We start from the raw sequence: 19,598 nt of genomic DNA, 5'->3' as shown, positions 1-19,598 counted from the left end.
CTGGAGTGATATTGAGGCAATATTGAGGTGATACTGGAGTGATATTGAGGTGATATTGAGGTGATACTGGGGTGATATTGAGGCGATACTGGGGTGATATTGAGGCGATACTGGGGTGATATTGAGGAGATACTGGGGTGATATTGAGGAGATACTGGAGTGATATTGAGGTGATACTGGAGTGATATTGAGGCGATATTGAGGTGATACTGGAGTGATATTGAGGTGATACTGGAGTGATATTGAGGCGATATTGAGGTGATACTGGAGTGATATTGAGGTGATACTGGGGTGATATTGAGGCGATATTGAAGTGATACTGGAGTGATATTGAGGCGATATTGAGGTGATACTGGAGTGATATTGAGGCGATATTGAGGTGATACTGGGGTGATATTGAGGCGATACTGGGGTGATATTGAGGAGATACTGGGGTGATATTGCAGCGATACTGAGGTGATATTGAGGAGATACTGGAGTGATATTGAGGTGAAACTGGAGTGATATTGACGTGATACTGGAGTGATATTGAGGCGATATTGAGGTGATACTGGAGTGATATTGAGGTGATACTGGAGTGATATTGAGGTGATACTGGAGTAATATTGAGGCGATATTGAGGTGATACTGGAGTGATATTGAGGTGATACTGGAGTGAAATTGAGGCGATATTGAGGTGATACTGGAGTGATATTGAGGTGATACTGGAGTGATATTGAGGCGATATTGAGGTGATACTGGAGTGATATTGAGGTGATACTGGAGTGATATTGAGGCGATATTGAGGTGATACTGGAGTGATATTGAGGCAATATTGAGGTGATACTGGAGTGATATTGAGGCGATATTGAGGTGATACTGGAGTGATATTGAGGCAACATTGAGGTGATACTGGAGTGATATTGAGGCGATATTGAGGTGATACTGGGGTGATATTGAGGTGATACTGGGGTGATATTGAGGCGATATTGAGGTGATACTGGAGTGATATTGAGGTGATACTGGAGTGATATTGAGGTGATATTGAGGAGATACTGGGGTGATATTGAGGTGATACTGGAGTGATTCTGAGGCGATACTGGAGTGATGTTGAGGTGATACTGGGATGTTATTGAGGTGATATTGAGGCGATATTGAGGTGATATTGAGGCGATATTGAGGTGATATTGAGGTGATACTCAGTGATTCTGAGGCGATACTGGGGTGATATTGAGGTGATATTGAGGTGATATTGCAGCGATACTGAGGTGATACTGGAGCGATATTGAGGTGATACTGGAGTGATTCTGAGGCGATATTGAGGTGATACTGGAGTAATATTGAGGCGATATTGAGGTGATATTGAGGCGATATTGAGGTGATACTGGGGTGATATTGAGGCGATACTGGGGTGATATTGAGGCGATACTGGGGTGATATTGAGGAGATACTGGGGTGATATTGAGGAGATACTGGAGTGATGTTGAGGTGATACTGGAGTGATATTGAGGCGATATTGAGGTGATACTGGAGTGATATTGAGGTGATACTGGAGTGATATTGAGGCGATATTGAGGTGATACTGGAGTGATATTGAGGTGATACTGGAGTGATATTGAGGCGATATTGAGGTGATACTGGAGTGATATTGAGGTGATACTGGAGTGATATTGAGGTGATACTGGAGTGATATTGAGGCGATATTGAGGTGATACTGGAGTGATATTGAGGTGATACTGGAGTGATATTGAGGCGATATTGAGGTGATACTGGAGTGATATTGAGGCAATATTGAGGTGATACTGGAGTGATATTGAGGCGATATTGAGGTGATACTGGAGTGATATTGAGGCGATATTGAGGTGATACTGGGGTGATATTGAGGCGATATTGAGGTGATACTGGAGTGATATTGAGGTGATACTGGAGTGATATTGAGGTGATACTGGAGTGATATTGAGGTGATATTGAGGAGATACTGGGGTGATATTGAGGTGATACTGGAGTGATTCTGAGGCGATACTGGAGTGATGTTGAGGTGATACTGGGATGTTATTGAGGTGATATTGAGGCGATATTGAGGTGATATTGAGGCGATATTGAGGTGATATTGAGGTGATACTGGAGTGATTCTGAGGCGATACTGGGGTGATATTGAGGTGATATTGAGGTGATACTGGAGTGATATTGAGGCGATATTGAGGTGATATTGAGGTGATATTGCAGCGATACTGAGGTGATACTGGAGTGATATTGAGGTGATACTGGAGTGATTCTGAGGCGATATTGAGGTGATACTGGAGTAATATTGAGGCGATATTGAGGTGATATTGAGGCGATATTGAGGTGATATTGAGGCGATATTGAGGTGATACTGGAGTGTTATTGAGGCGATATTGAGGTGATATTGAGGCGATATTGAGGCGATATTGAGGTGATACTGGAGTGATTCTGAGGCGATACTGGGGTGATATTGAGGCGATATTGAGGTGATATTGAGGCGATATTGAGGTGATACTGGAGTGATTCTGAGGCGATACTGGGGTGATATTGAGGCGATATTGAGGTGATATTGAGGTGATACTGGGATGTTATTGAGGTTATACTGGGGTGATACTGGGATGTTATTGAGGTGATACTGGGGTAATATCTGTATTAAAGTAGTCAAAAGTTTAGTATTTTGTCCCATATTCCAGGCACACAACATTTACATCATTACACCCTAACCCACTTGTTGGATGCATTTGCTGTTTGTTTTGGTTATTTCAGATTTTTTTTTGCCCAATAGAAATGAATGGTAAATAATGTGTTAAGTATTGTGTCATTTTGGAGTCACTTTTATTGTAGTTTTTGGGCCACTCTTCAGCAGCAAACTGCTGTTTGAGGGGTGCCCTCCTCACATTAGGTTATGGATGTCATTCAGATCTGGACTCTTCGCTGGCCACTCCAGAACAGTGCAGCATTTCTTCTTGAACTATTCCAGGGTGCTTTTGGTGTGTGTTTGGGGTTGTCCTTCTGGATGTTCCACAACCTTCAACAGAGACGCAATTTTGGACATTGGGTTGAACATGGCACTTGATAATCTGCTGATTTCATGATGTCTTGCACACGTTTTAAGGCCCCCAGTACCAGGGGCAACCCCACAGCATTATCAAACCGCCCCCATGTTCAATTGTAGGAGGGTGTAATGTTCTTTGAATGCTTCATTTGGTCGTTGGTAAACACAGGTAGACCTCACTGCTGAAAGAGACACAAGTAAGCCTGATTGAACCTCTCAAAAACCCACCTAATCAGGGGAAAATATTCTGTGGACCAATCAAACAAAATTAGAGCGCTTTAGCAATACAGATAAGCGATGTGTTTACTGACGACCAAATGAGGAATTCAATGAAAAGATCATTGGGGATGTTTGATAATGCTGTGGGGTTGCTGTGGGGCCTTGAATGTGTGCAAGGCATCATGAAACCAGCAGATTATCAAGGAGTTTTGGAGTCCAATGGTCAACCACTGTCCAGAAACTGGGTCTCCGTTGAAGGTTGTGGATCTTCCAGCAGGACAAAGACCCCAAACACACATCAAAAAGCACCCATGATTTGTTCAAGAAGAAAAGTTCTGGAGTGGCAAGCGAAGAGTCCAGATCTATGTCGAGAGTTGAAAACAGCAGTGGGTGGAGACACCCCTCAACAAATGTAAGAGTTAAAGTAGTTTGCTGCTGAAAAGTGGGCCAAATTGCCAGTAGAAAGTGCAGCAAGCTCACTGATGGCTACAAGCGTTTGTCTGCCGTTTACTTGGCCAAAGGCAGTGCACGTACAAGCTCCAGGGTGCCAATCATTGTGCCAATGTCATTTGTCTTTATTTTCTAAACTAAAATTGTAAACTTAAATTTACTAAAATAAAATTGGCTCTGCAATGTTGAAAATCCAATAGTCCAAACGCTTTTTCAATTTCAACTTATTTTAGAAGCAATGGGGAATTATTGAAGAAAAGTGCAAGGGTGCAGATATATTTGGCCACAAATGTATAAACTAGATGTGGTTAAAAATGACATTATAGTGACATCATCATCTGTATTGCTGCCTGAAACATTCCATGTGGAACTTTTGGAACCTTCTAAAGAATCGAAAGAACATTGTTGTAAAAACAACGACAAGAAATAAAATGATTTTGTGTCTCTGTGAATGCTGAGAGGGAAAGAAAGGAGAGAGAGAAGAGAGGGATGAAGGAAAAGTGAGAGTGTGGTTGATATTTTATTAGGGGGATTGTGGGTAACTATTCTTGTGTCTCCACTCACATTGCCCAGGACACACTTCACCAGACCTCACCAGAAGTAAGACCTAGCTAGATATAAGAGTTAGCAGGATTAGATATAGACTGAGATAAGACATATTTATTCCAGACCAGAAGTAAGACCTAGCTAAATCAAATCAAATGTTATTGGTCACATACAAATGGTTAGCAGATGTTAAAGCGAGTGTAGTGAAATACTTGTGCTTCTAGATCCAACAGTGCAGTAATATCTAACAAGTAATCTAACAATTCCCCAACAATTAATACACACAAATCTAAAGGGGTGAATGAGAATATGTACATATAAGTATATGGATGAGCGATGGCTGAGCGGCATCGGCAAGGTGCAGTAGATGGTATAAAATACAGTATATACATGTGATATGAGTAATGTAAGATATGTAGACATTATTAAAGTGCCACTATTTAAAGTGGCATAGTTTAAAGTGACTAGTGATTAATTTATTAAAGTGGCCAGTGATTGGGTCTCAATGTAGGCAGCAGCCTCTCTGTGTTAGTGATGGCTGTTTATCAGTCTGATGGTCTGGAGATAGAAGCTGTTTAACAGTCTGATGGTCTGGAGATAGAAGCTGTTTAGCAGTCTGATGGCCTGGAGATAGAAGCTGTTTATCAGTCTGATGGCCTGGAGATAGAAGCTGTTTATCAGTCTGATGGCCTGGAGATAGAAGCTGTTTACCAGTTTGATGGCCTGGAGATAGAAGCTGTTTATCAGTCTGATGGTCTGGAGATAGAAGCTGTTTATCAGTCTGATGGTCTGGAGATAGAAGCTGTTTCTCAATCTCTCTGTCCCAGCTTTGATGCACCTGTACTGACCTCGCCTTCTGGATGATAGTGGTGTGATAATGTAAGAAATAATACAAAAAAAACACATGTTCAAGGAGGTCAATGTTAGGCTGGAGGTTAGGTATTGTGTCTGTAATTGGGTGTGTATGTATAAAGGAGGTTATTTATAACAAAGGGACAGACAGCAGAGAGACAAAAGAGAAGAGGCCTTATGTAAGAACTGTGGCATACAGCAGGTCAGCCACCAGGGGGAGACTCGTCGAGGCCTGGTGACAGACAGAGTATACATCACGAGGCCATGGCTCCATCTGCTGGACGAGCCAGGTCTCCACGGGCTCTCCAGCCAGGACTAATTGGGGCTGATTGGGAGTTGGTGACTAATCAAGGGTGGATTGCTCACCAGCTGTGCAAGGCCCATAAAGCTGCACACAGGGCGAGTGGACTGGAGTGGAGTGGAGTGGGGTGGGGTGGGGTGGAGTGGGGTGGGGTGGGGTGGAGTGGAGTGGAGTGGGGTGGAGTGGACTGGAGTGGAGTGGAAAGGAGAGGAAAGGAAAGGAGAGAAAAGGAAAGGAGAGGAAAGGAGAGGAAAGGAAAGGAGAGGAAAGGAGAGGAAAGGAAAGGAGAGGAGAGGAAAGGAGAGGAAAGGAAAGGGAAAGGAAAGGAGAGGAGAGGAAAGGAGAGGAAAAGGAAAGGAGAGGAAAGGAAAGGAGAGGAAAGGAGAGGAAAGGAAAGGAGAGGAAAGGAAAGGAAAGGAAAGGAAAGGAGAGGAAAGGAAAGGAGAAAGGAAAGGAAAGGAAAGGAAAGGAAAGGAGAGGAGAGGAAAGGAGAGGAAAGGAGAGGAAAGGAAAGGAGAGGAAAGGAAAGGAAAGGAGAGGAAAGGAAAGGAGAGGAAAGGAGAGGAAAGGAAAGGAAAGGAAAGGAAAGGAGAGGAAAGGAAAGGAAAGGAAAGACTCCCGTGTTATTGTTGACGGTTGCAGAGGTAAGAAGAGGGAGTTCAGCTTTGTGCCCGACAGGATACAGCCAGACCCGGAGCCCAGAAGACGGTGTCCCGGAGAGGGTCTCATGGGGAGACCTATCCTTTTCTTTTTGATCTATTATTTAAATAAACACCCTTGAAACAGAGCTAAACCTTTTCTGTCCGTGTCTGATATGGGTAAACGTCTTGACCAAACCCCCTGGTCTGCCACAGAACACACAGTACATTCAGAAAATATTCAGACCCCTTGATCTTTTCCACATTTTTTTTACATTACAGCCTTATTCTAAAATGGATTGAATCGTTTTCTTTCCTCATCAATCTACCCCCATATACCCATAATGACAAAGGGAGGATGTTGGGTTGGAGAAATATATAGAGGGAGAGTATGAAAGGATAGAGTTGAGGAGGAGATGAGGGTAAAATGTGTAAAAGGAGAGAAATAGATAGAGACAAAAAAGAGAGAATGAGGGAGAAAGAGATGGAGAGAACAGGATAGAAAGAGATGGGGAAGAGAGATGGAATGGGATAGAAAGAGATGGGGGAAAGAGAGATGGAATGGGATAGAAAGAGATGGGGGGAAGAGAGAGAGAACAGGATAGATAGAGATGGGGAAGAGAGATGGAATGGGATAGAAAGAGATGGGGGGGAAGAGAGATGGAATGGGATAGAAAGAGATGGAGAGAACAGGATAGAAAGAGATGGGGGAAGAGAGATGGAATGGGATAGAAAGAGATGGGGGGAAGAGAGATGGAATGGGATAGAAAGAGATGGGGGGAAGAGAGAGAGAACTGGATAGAAAGAGATGGGAGAAGAGAGAGAGAACAGGATAGATAGAGATGGGGAAGAGAGATGGAATGGGATAGAAAGAGATGGGGGGGAAGAGAGATGGAATGGGATAGAAAGAGATGGAGAGAACAGGATAGAAAGAGATGGGGGAAGAGAGATGGAATGGGATAGAAAGAGATGGGGGGAAGAGAGATGGAATGGGATAGAAAGAGATGGGGGAAGAGAGAGAGAACTGGATAGAAAGAGATGGGAGAAGAGAGAGAGAACAGGATAGAAAGAGATGGGAGAAGAGAGAGAACCGGATAGATAGAGATGGGAGAAGAGAGAGAGAACAGGATAGAAAGAGATGGGAGAAGAGAGAGAACAGGATAGAAAGAGATGGGAGAAGAGAGAGAACAGGATAGATAGAGATGGGAGAAGAGAGAGAGAACAGGATAGAAAGAGATGGTGGGGAAGAGAGAGAGAACTGGATAGAAAGAGATGGGAGAAGAGAGAGAACAGGATAGAAAGAGATGGGGGGAAGCGAGAGAACAGGATGGAAAGAGATGGTGGGGGGTAACTGTAATCTCAGAGCGATAACCGTTTTTCATTGCAATCCAGTTCAGAGGTCACACACACGAACACACACACACACACACACACACACACAAACACACACAAACACAAACACTGGCTTCAGTGACATTGGGAAACTGACATTACGCTTTGGAGGGGTCTTTTCTCTCAGCCTCCATTCAAACTGAAAAAACTTTATTCCTCTCCTCGGATACAACAGACAGACTACTGAAGAGATACAACACAGACAGACTACTGAAGAGATACAACACAGACAGACTACTGAAGAGATACGACAGACAGACTACTGAAGAGATACAACACAGACAGACTACTGAAGAGATACAACAGACAGACTACTGAAGAGATACAACACAGACAGACTACTGAAGAGATACAACACAGACAGACTACTGAAGAGATACAACACAGACAGACTGTTGAAGAGAAACGACACAGACAGACTACTGAAGAGATACGACACAGACAGACTACTGAAGAGATACGACACAGACAGACTACTGAAGAGATACGACACAGACAGACTACTGAAGAGATACAGCAGACAGACCACTGAAGAGATACAGCAGACAGACTACTGAAGAGATACAACACAGACAGACTACTGAAGAGATACAACACAGACAGACTACTGAAGAGATACAACAGACAGACTACTGAAGAGATACAGCAGACAGACTACTGAAGAGATACAACACAGACAGACTACTGAAGAGATACAACACAGACAGGCTACTGAAGAGATACAACAGACAGACTCCTGAAGAGATACAACAGACAGACTACTGAAGAGATACAACAGACAGACTACTGAAGAGACACGACAGACAGGCTACTGAAGAGATACAACACAGACAGACTGTTGAAGAGATACGACACAGACAGACTACTGAAGAGATACAACAGACAGACTACTGAAGAGATACAACAGACAGACTACTGAAGAGATACAACAGACAGACTACTGAAGAGATACGACAGACAGGCAACTGAAGAGATACAGCACAGACAAACTACTGAAGAGATACAGCAGACAGACCACTGAAGAGATACAGCAGACAGACTACTGAAGAGATACAACACAGACAGACTACTGAAGAGATACAACACAGACAGACTACTGAAGAGATACAACAGACAGACTAATTAAGAGATACAGCAGACAGACTACTGAAGAGATACAACACAGACAGACTACTGAAGAGATACAACACAGACAGGCTACTGAAGAGATACAACAGACAGACTCCTGAAGAGATACAACAGACAGACTACTGAAGAGATACAACAGACAGACTACTGAAGAGACACGACAGACAGGCTACTGAAGAGATACAACACAGACAGACTGTTGAAGAGATACGACACAGACAGACTACTGAAGAGATACAACAGACAGACTACTGAAGAGATACAACAGACAGACTACTGAAGAGATACAACAGACAGACTACTGAAGAGATACAACAGACAGACTACTGAAGAGATACGACAGACAGAATACTGAAGAGATACGACACAGACAGACTACTGAAGAGATACGACACAGACAGACTACTGAAGAGATACAACAGACAGACTACTGAAGAGATACAACAGACAGACTACTGAAGAGATACGACACAGACAGACTACTGAAGAGATACAACAGACAGACTACTGAAGAGATACAACAGACAGACTACTGAAGAGATACGACAGACAGGCTACTGAAGAGATACAGCACAGACAGACTACTGAAGAGATACAGCAGACAGACCACTGAAGAGATACAGCAGACAGACTACTGAAGAGATACAACACAGACAGACTACTGAAGAGATACAACACAGACAGACTACTGAAGAGATACAACAGACAGACTACTGAAGAGATACAGCAGACAGGCTACTGAAGAGATACAACACAGACAGACTACTGAAGAGATACAACACAGACAGGCTACTGAAGAGATACAACAGACAGACTCCTGAAGAGATACAACAGACAGACTACTGAAGAGATACAACAGACAGACTACTGAAGAGACACGACAGACAGGCTACTGAAGAGATACAACACAGACAGACTGTTGAAGAGATACGACACAGACAGACTACTGAAGAGATACAACAGACAGACTACTGAAGAGATACAACAGACAGACTACTGAAGAGATACAACAGACAGACAACTGAAGAGATACGACAGACAGGCTACTGAAGAGATACAGCACAGACAGACTACTGAAGAGATACAGCAGACAGACCACTGAAGAGATACAGCAGACAGACTACTGAAGAGATACAACACAGACAGACTACTGAAGAGATACAACACAGACAGACTACTGAAGAGATACAACAGACAGACTACTGAAGAGATACAGCAGACAGACTACTGAAGAGATACAACACAGACAGACTACTGAAGAGATACAACACAGACAGGCTACTGAAGAGATACAACAGACAGACTCCTGAAGAGATATGACAGACAGACTACTGAAGAGATACGACACAGACAGACTACTGAAGAGATACAATAGACAGACTACTGAAGAGATACAACACACAGACTACTGAAGAGATACAGCAGACAGACTACTGAAGAGATATAACAGACAGACTACTGAAGAGATACAACACAGACAAACTACTGAAGAGATACGACAGACAGACCACTGAAGAGATACGACACAGACAGACTACTGAAGAGATACAACAGACAGACTACTGAAGAGATACAACACAGACCACTGAAGAGATACGACACAGACAGACCACTGAAGAGATACGACACAGACAGACTACTGAAGAGATACAACACAGACAGACTACTGAAGAGATACGACAGACAGGCTACTGAAGAGATACAACAGACAGACTACTGAAGAGATACAACAGACAGACTACTGAAGAGATACAGCAGACAGACTACTGAAGAGATACAACAGACAGACTACTGAAGAGATACGACACAGACCACTGAAGAGATACGACACAGACAGACTACTGAAGAGATACAACAGACAGACTACTGAAGAGATACGACAGACAGGCTACTGAAGAGATACAGCACAGACAGACTACTGAAGAGATACAGCAGACAGACCACTGAAGAGATACAGCAGACAGACTACTGAAGAGATACAACACAGACAGACTACTGAAGAGATACAACACAGACAGACTACTGAAGAGATACAACAGACAGACTACTGAAGAGATACAGCAGACAGACTACTGAAGAGATACAACACAGACAGACTACTGAAGAGATACAACACAGACAGGCTACTGAAGAGATACAACAGACAGTCTCCTGAAGAGATACAACAGACAGACTACTGAAGAGATACAACAGACAGACTTCTGAAGAGACACGACAGACAGGCTACTGAAGAGATACAACACAGACAGACTGTTGAAGAGATACGACACAGACAGACTACTGAAGAGATACAACAGACAGACTACTGAAGAGATACAACAGACAGACTACTGAAGAGATACAACAGACAGACTACTGAAGAGATACAACAGACAGACTACTGAAGAGATACGACAGACAGACTACTGAAGAGATACGACACAGACAGACTACTGAAGAGATACGACACAGACAGACTACTGAAGAGATATGACAGACAGACTACTGAAGAGATACAACACAGACAGACTACTGAAGAGATACGACACAGACAGACTACTGAAGAGATACAACAGACAGACTACTGAAGAGATACAACAGACAGACTACTGAAGAGATACGACAGACAGGCTACTGAAGAGATACAGCACAGACAGACTACTGAAGAGATACAGCAGACAGACCACTGAAGAGATACAACAGACAGACTACTGAAGAGATACAGCAGACAGACTACTGAAGAGATACAACACAGACAGACTACTGAAGAGATACAACACAGACAGGCTACTGAAGAGATACAACAGACAGACTCCTGAAGAGATACAACAGACAGACTACTGAAGAGATACAACAGACAGACTACTGAAGAGACACGACAGACAGGCTACTGAAGAGATACAACACAGACAGACTGTTGAAGAGATACGACACAGACAGACTACTGAAGAGATACAACAGACAGACTACTGAAGAGATACAACAGACAGACTACTGAAGAGATACAACAGACAGACTACTGAAGAGATACGACAGACAGGCTACTGAAGAGATACAGCACAGACAGACTACTGAAGAGATACAGCAGACAGACCACTGAAGAGATACAGCAGACAGACTACTGAAGAGATACAACACAGACAGACTACTGAAGAGATACAACACAGACAGACTACTGAAGAGATACAACAGACAGACTACTGAAGAGATACAGCAGACAGACTACTGAAGAGATACAACACAGACAGACTACTGAAGAGATACAACACAGACAGGCTACTGAAGAGATACAACAGACAGACTCCTGAAGAGATACAACAGACAGACTACTGAAGAGATACAACATACAGACTACTGAAGAGACACGACAGACAGGCTACTGAAGAGATACAACACAGACAGACTGTTGAAGAGATACGACACAGACAGACTACTGAAGAGATACAACAGACAGACTACTGAAGAGATACAACAGACAGACTACTGAAGAGATACAACAGACAGACTACTGAAGAGATACAACAGACAGACTACTGAAAAGATACGACAGACAGACTACTGAAGAGATACGACACAGACAGACTACTGAAGAGATACGACACAGACAGACTACTGAAGAGATATGACAGACAGACTACTGAAGAGATACAACACAGACAGACTACTGAAGAGATACGACACAGACAGACTACTGAAGAGATACAACAGACAGACTACTGAAGAGATACAACAGACAGACTACTGAAGAGATACGACAGACAGGCTACTGAAGAGATACAGCACAGACAGACTACTGAAGAGATACAGCAGACAGACCACTGAAGAGATACAGCAGACAGACTACTGAAGAGATACAACACAGACAGACTACTGAAGAGATACAACAGACAGACTACTGAAGAGATACAGCAGACAGACTACTGAAGAGATACAACACAGACAGACTACTGAAGAGATACAACACAGACAGGCTACTGAAGAGATACAACAGACAGACTCCTGAAGAGATATGACAGACAGACTACTGAAGAGATACGACACAGACAGACTACTGAAGAGATACAATAGACAGACTACTGAAGAGATACAACACACAGACTACTGAAGAGATACAGCAGACAGACTACTGAAGAGATATAACAGACAGACTACTGAAGAGATACAACACAGACAGACTACTGAAGAGATACGACAGACAGACCACTGAAGAGATACGACACAGACAGACTACTGAAGAGATACAACAGACAGACTACTGAAGAGATACAACACAGACCACTGAAGAGATACGACACAGACAGACCACTGAAGAGATACGACACAGACAGACTACTGAAGAGATACAACACAGACAGACTACTGAAGAGATACGACAGACAGGCTACTGAAGAGATACAACAGACAGACTACTGAAGAGATACAACAGACAGACTACTGAAGAGATACAGCAGACAGACTACTGAAGAGATACAACAGACAGACTACTGAAGAGATACGACACAGACCACTGAAGAGATACGACACAGACAGACTACTGAAGAGATACAACAGACAGACTACTGAAGAGATACGACACAGTCAGACTACTGAAGAGATACAACACACACAGATCATGTCCACTCACCAAGAACCCGATGGCCACTGTGACATAGCTCCTTTGTGGGGATGGGAGAACCTTCTAGAAGGACAACCATCTCTGGATCAATCCACCAATCAGGCGATTATGGTAGAGTGGCCAGACGGACGCCACTCCTCAGTAAAAGGCACATGACAGTCAGCTTGGAGTTTGACAAAAGGCAGGTAAAGGACTCTCAGACCATGAGAAACAAGATTCTCTGGTCTGATGAAACCAAGATTTAACCTCACTAGGGTAGGGGGCACTATTTTCACCTCCGGATGAAAAGCGTTCCCAAAGTAAACTGCCTGCTACTCAGGCTCAAAAGCTAGGATATGCATATAATTAGATCTGGATAGAAAACAGTCTAAAGTTTCCAAAACTGTTAACTTCTCAGGGCTACGTGGGAGGCTACCGTCCCACCCACGGTTCACACTATTCAACAGCCAGTGAAAAATCAGAGCGCCAAATTCAAAACAACAAAATGTCATAATTCTGAGTTCTCAAACATACGACTACTTTACACCATTTTAAAGATACACTTCTCCTTAATGTAACCACATTGTCCGATTTCAAAAAGGGTTTACGGCGAAAGCATAAAGTTAGATTATGTTAGGACAGTGAAAACACAAGAAAAACCATACAGCCATTTTCGAAGCAGGAGAGGGGTCACAAAAAACATAAATTCAGCTAAAATTAAGCACTAACCTTTCACGATCTTCATCAGATGACACTTCTAGGACATCATGTTACACAATACATGTATGTTTTGTTCGATAAAGTTCATATTTATATCCAAAAACAGCATTTTACATTGGCGCGTGATGTTCAGAAAATATTTTGCCTCCAATACTGCCGGTGAATCAGCACAATAATTTACAAAAATACTCATCATAAATGTTGATAAAATATTAAACTGTTATTCAAAGAATTATAGATGAACATCTCCTTTATGCAACCGCTGTGACAGATTTCAAAAAAGCTTCACGGGGAAAGCACACTTTGCAATAATCTGAGTACGGCGCTCAGAAAAAGTCATCAAGCAATACAGATACCCGCCATTTTGGAGTCATCTAAAATCATAAATAGCATTATAAATATTCACTTACCTTTGATGATCTTCATCAGAAGGCACTTCCAAGAATCCCAGGTCCACAATAAATGTTGTTTTGTTCAATAAAGTCCATAATTTATGTCCAAATACCTCGTTGTTTGCGCGTTCAGTAAGCTACTCCAAATGTAGGAAGCGCGGCCAAAATGTCACGACGAAAAGTCAAAAAAAGTTATATTTACGTTCGTTGAAACATGTCAAACATTGTATAGCATCAATCTTTAGGGCCTTTTTAACTTAAAACTTCAATAATATTCCAACTGGATGATTCCAATGTCTTGAAAAACATTATGGAACACAGCTACCCCTCACGTGAATGCGCGCCAATGAACTCATGTCATTTTCTGAGTCACTAACTTCCAGGTCCTCTTGTTCGCTCTGTGTTCACCGCAAAAGCCTGAAACTAGGTTCTAAAGACTGTTGACATCTAGTGGAAGCCTTAAGAAGTGCAAAATGAACCCTAAGTCACTGTGTGTTCGACAGGCAATGACTTGAAAAGACTACAAGCATCAGATTTCCCACTTCCTGGTTGGATTTTTCTCAGGTTTTTGCCTGCCATATGAGTTCTGTTATACTCACAGACATCATTCAACCAGTTTTAGAAACTTCAGAGTGTTTTCTATCCAAATCTAATAATAATATGCATATCCTACGTTCTGAGCCCGAGTAGTAGGCCGTTTAATTTGGGCACCTCATTCATCCAAACTACTCAATACTGCCCCCGGTCCCAGAAAGGTTAAAATAATAATAATTTACTGATACTTTTCGGATTTGTCGTCTGTCTGTTGTGACTGCCCTTGAGCCTGGGGATTACTGAACAAAACGCGCGAACAAAACTGAGGTTTTTGGATATAAAGAAGGACTTTATCGAACAAAACAAACATTTATTGAGTAAATGGGAGTCCTGAGAGTGCAACCATATGAAGATCATCAAAGGTAAGTGATTCATTTTAGCACTATTTCTGACTTGTGTAATTCCTCTACTTGGCTGGTAACGGTTTGTAATGATTTGTCTGCTGGGCGCTGTTCTCAGATAATCACATGGTATGCTTTCGCCGTAAAGCCTTTTTGAAATCTGACACCGTGATTGGATTAACAAGAATTTAATCTTTAAACCTTTGTATAACACTTGTATGTTTTATGAATGTTAGTTATGAGTATTTCTGTTTTTGAATTTGGCGCTCTGCAATTTCAATGGATGTTGGTCAGGTGGGACGGTAGCGTCCCACACCCCCTAGTGAGGTTAACTCTTTGGCCTGAATGCCAAGCGTCACGTCTGGAGGAAACCTGGCACCATCCCTACGGTGAAGCATGGTGGTGGCAGCATCATGCTGTGGGGATATTTTTCAGGATCGAGGGAAAGATGAATGGAGCAAAGAACAGATATCCTTGATGAAAACCTTCTCCAGAGTGCTCAGGACTTCAGACTGAGATGAAGGTTCACCTTCCAACAGGACAACAACCCGTTATTTAACCAGGTGGGCTAGTTGAGAACAAGTCCTTTATTTAACCAGGTAGGCCAGTTGAGAACAAGTCCTTTATTTAACCAGGTAGGCCAGTTGAGAACAAGTCCTTTATTTAACCAGGTAGGCCAGTTGAGAACAAGTCCTTTATTTAACCAGGTAGGCCAGTTGAGAACAAGTCCTTTATTTAACCAGGTAGGCCAGTTGAGAACAAGTTCTCATTTGCAACTGCGACCTGGCCAAGATAAAGCAAAGCAGTTTGACACATACAACAACACAGAGTTACACATGGAATAAACAAACATACAATCAATAATACAGTAGAAAAATCTATATACAGCATGTGCAAATGAGGTAGGATAAGAGAGGTAAGGCAATAAATAGGCCATGGTGGCAAATTAATTACAATATAGCAATTAAACACTGGAATGGTAGGATGTGCAGAAGATTAATGTGCAAGTTGAGATACTGGGGTGCAAAGGAGCAAAATAAATAAATAAATACAGTTTCTGTACAGCACTTTGAGATATCAGCTGATGTAAGAAGGGCTATATAAATACATTTGATTTGATTTGATTTGAGAATGGGGATGAGGTAGATTTGGATGGACTATTTACAGATGAGCTATGTACAGGTGCAGTGATTTGTGAGCTGCTCTGACAGCTGGTGCTTAACCACTCTAATCCCCCTAATCCTAACCACCCTAATCCACCTAACCCTAACCACCCTAACCACCCTAATCCCCCTAACCACCCTAATCCCCCTAACCCTAACCACCCTAATCCCCCTAACCACCCTAATCCTCCTAACCCTAACCACCCTAATCCCCCTAACCCTAACCACCCTAATCCCCCTAACCACCCTAATCCTCCTAACCCTAACCACCCTAATCCCCCTAACCCTAACCACCCTAATCCCCCTAACCACCCTAATCCTCCTAACCCTAACCACCCTAATCCTCCTAACCCTAACCACCTTAATCCCCCTAACCCTAACCACCCCAATCCCCCTAACCCTAACCACCTTAATTCCCCTAACCCTAACCACCCTAATCCCCCTAATCCTAACCACCCTAATCCCCCTAACCCTAACCTCTGGCCGACTCATCGGATGGGGCCACAGTGTCTCCTGACCCCTCCTGTCTCAGCCTCCAGTATTTATGCTGCAGTAGTTTATGTGTCGGGGGGCTAGGGTCAGTCTGTCACATCTGGAGTATTTCTCTTGTCTTTTCTGGTGTCCTGTGTGAATTTAAATATGCTCTCTCTAATTCTCTCTTTCTCTTTCTTTCTTTCTCTCTCTCGGAGGACCTGAGCCCTAGGACCATTCCTCAGGACTACCTGGCTTGATGACTCCTTGCTGTCCCCAGTTCACCTGGCCGTGCTGCTGCTCCAGTTCCAACTGTTCTGCCTGCAGCTATGGAACCCTGACCTGTTCACCGGACGTGCTACCTGTCCCAGACCTGTTGTCCCAGACCTGCTGGAACCCTGACCTATTCACCGGACGTGCTACCTGTCCCAGACCTGCTGTTTTCAACTCTCTAGAGACAGCAGGAGCGGTAGAGATACTCTCAAAGATCGGCTATGAAAAAGTCAACTGACACTTACTCTTGTGTTACTGACTTGTTGCACCCTCGACAACTACTATGATTATTATTATTTGACAATGCTGGTCATTTATGAACATTTGAACATCTAGGCCATGTGCTGTTATAATCTCCACCCGGCACAGCCAGAAGAGGACTGGCCACCCCTCATAGCCTGGTTCCTCTCTAGGTTTCTTCCTAGGTTTTGGCCTTTCTAGGGAGTTTTTCCTAGCCACCATGCTTCTACACCTGCATTGCTTGCTGTTTGGGGTTTTAGGCTGGGTTTCTGTACAGCACTTTGTGATATCAGCTGATGTAAGAAGGGCTATATAAATAAATACATTTGATTTGATTTGTATACATCAACGATGTCGCTCTGGCTGCTGGTGATTCTCTGATCCACCTCTACGCAGACGACACTATTCTGTATACCTCTGGCCCTTCGTTGGACACTGTGTTAACTAACCTCCAGACGAGCTTCAATGCCATACAACTCTCCTTCCGTGGCCTCCAACTGCTCTTAAATGCAAGTAAAACTAAATGCATGCTCTTCAACCGATCGCTTCCCGCACCTGCCCACCCGTCTGACTTAGAATATGTGGACAACTACAAATACCTAGGTGTCTGGTTAGACTGTAAACTCTCCTTCCAGACTCACATTAAACATCTCCAATCCAAAATTAAATCTAGAATCGGCTTCCTATTTCACAACAATGTCACGTCCTGACCAGCAGAGGGAGTAATTGTATGAGTCTTGGTCAGGACGTGGCAGAGGGTTTGTGTTTTGTATGTATTTCTATGTTCTGTCTAGTTTAGTTTTTCTATGTTTAGGTTTGGGTGTTGGACTCTCAATTGGAGGCAGGTGTTTCTAGTTGCCTCTGATTGAGAGTCCTATATATAGGTGTGTGTTTGGTTTGGGTTTTTGTGAGTAGTTGTATTTGCACTGCTGTTTGTTTAGCCTGCAAATCTGTTAGCTGTCGTTCTGTTTCTTGTTTTTCCCGTTACTCACTTTAAATAATAATATTAAAGTATGAGTATTCAGGTACCCGCTGCGCCTTGGTCTCATCTCTTCGACAGCCGTTACAAACAAAGCATCCTTCACTCATGCTGCCAAACATACCCTCGTAAAACTGACCATCCTACCGATCCTTGACTTCGGCGATGTCATTTACAAAATAGCCTCCAACTCTACTCAACAAATTGGATGCAGTCTATCACAGTGCCATTCGTTTTGTCACCAAAGCCCCATATACTACACCCAAATTCCCCTACAGATAGCAGATGTTCTGAAAGAGCTGCAAAACCTGGACCTGTACAAATCAGCCGGGCTAGACAATTTGGACCCTCTCTTTCTAAAATTATCCACCGCCATTGTTGCAACCCCTATTACCAGCCTGTTCAAACTCTCTTTCGTATTGTCTGAGATCCCCAAAGATTGGAAAGCTGCTGCGGTCATCCCCCTCTTCAAAGGGGGTGACACTCTGGACCCAAACTGTTACAGACCTATATCCATCCTGCCCTGCCTTTCTAAAGTCTTCAAAAGCCAAGTTAATAAACAGATCACTGACCATTTCGAATCCCACCGTACCTTCTCCGCTGTGCAGTCTGCTTTCCGAGCTGGTCACGGGTGCACCTCGGCCACACTCAAGGTACTAAACAATATCATAATCGCCATCGATAAAAGACAGTACTGTGCAGCTGTCTTCATCGACCTGACCAAGGCTTTCGACTCTGTCAATCCCCGTATTGTTATCGGCAGACTCAACAGCCTTGGTTTCTCAAATGACTGCCTCGCCTGGTTCACCAACTACTTCGCAGACAGAGTTCAGTGTATCAAATCGGAGGGCCTGTTGTCCGGACCTCTAGCAGTCTACGGTGGCACCACAGGGTTCAATTCTCGGGCCGACTCTTTTCTCTGTATATATCAACGATGTCGCTCTTGCTGCGGGTGATTCCCTGATCCACCTCTACGCAGACGACACCATTCTGTATACATCTGGCCCTTCTTTGGACACTGTGTAAGTTTTTGGTTTTATTCATTTATTGCCACTGACTACATTGTACATTGTTTCGGGTTTACTAATGCATTAGTTCTATTAGCTATGATGACTATGACATTAGTTTAGCTAATATGGAGACAACGATGTAGGCTGTGTGTAGCGGTTATGATATGGTTTGGCTTGGAAAGGTGTTTTCGTCTGGTCACATACAGCTGATGTTGTGCATTGAAGTCCACAAGCAAAGGGAAAAGGTGAGTGGAGGAGAGTGCATAGTCGGAAGAAGGA

The 19,598-nt window shown here is 43.1% G+C and overlaps 2 long non-coding RNA genes across 2 annotated transcripts; one reads left to right on the top strand and one right to left on the bottom strand.

The window, feature by feature from the left end:
• Positions 1-1,436: 1,436 nt before the first annotated feature.
• Positions 1,437-2,611, top strand: LOC115198004 (uncharacterized). Its single transcript, XR_003879123.1, has 3 exons — positions 1,437-1,456; positions 1,941-2,193; positions 2,414-2,611. It is a non-coding gene; the product is annotated as an uncharacterized LOC115198004 (long non-coding RNA).
• A 14,988-nt stretch (positions 2,612-17,599) lies between these two features.
• LOC115197890 (uncharacterized) lies at positions 17,600-19,519 on the bottom strand. The gene is made up of 3 exons (XR_003879092.1): positions 19,378-19,519; positions 18,258-18,259; positions 17,600-17,609 (listed from the first exon to the last, which is right to left on the bottom strand). It is a non-coding gene; the product is annotated as an uncharacterized LOC115197890 (long non-coding RNA).
• Between the last annotated feature and the right edge of the window lie 79 nt (positions 19,520-19,598).

This window comes from Salmo trutta, chromosome 8 (assembly GCF_901001165.1).
Source record: "Salmo trutta chromosome 8, fSalTru1.1, whole genome shotgun sequence".
Lineage (NCBI taxonomy): Eukaryota > Metazoa > Chordata > Actinopteri > Salmoniformes > Salmonidae > Salmo > Salmo trutta.
This window is presented reverse-complemented; position numbering and strand designations above follow the sequence as displayed.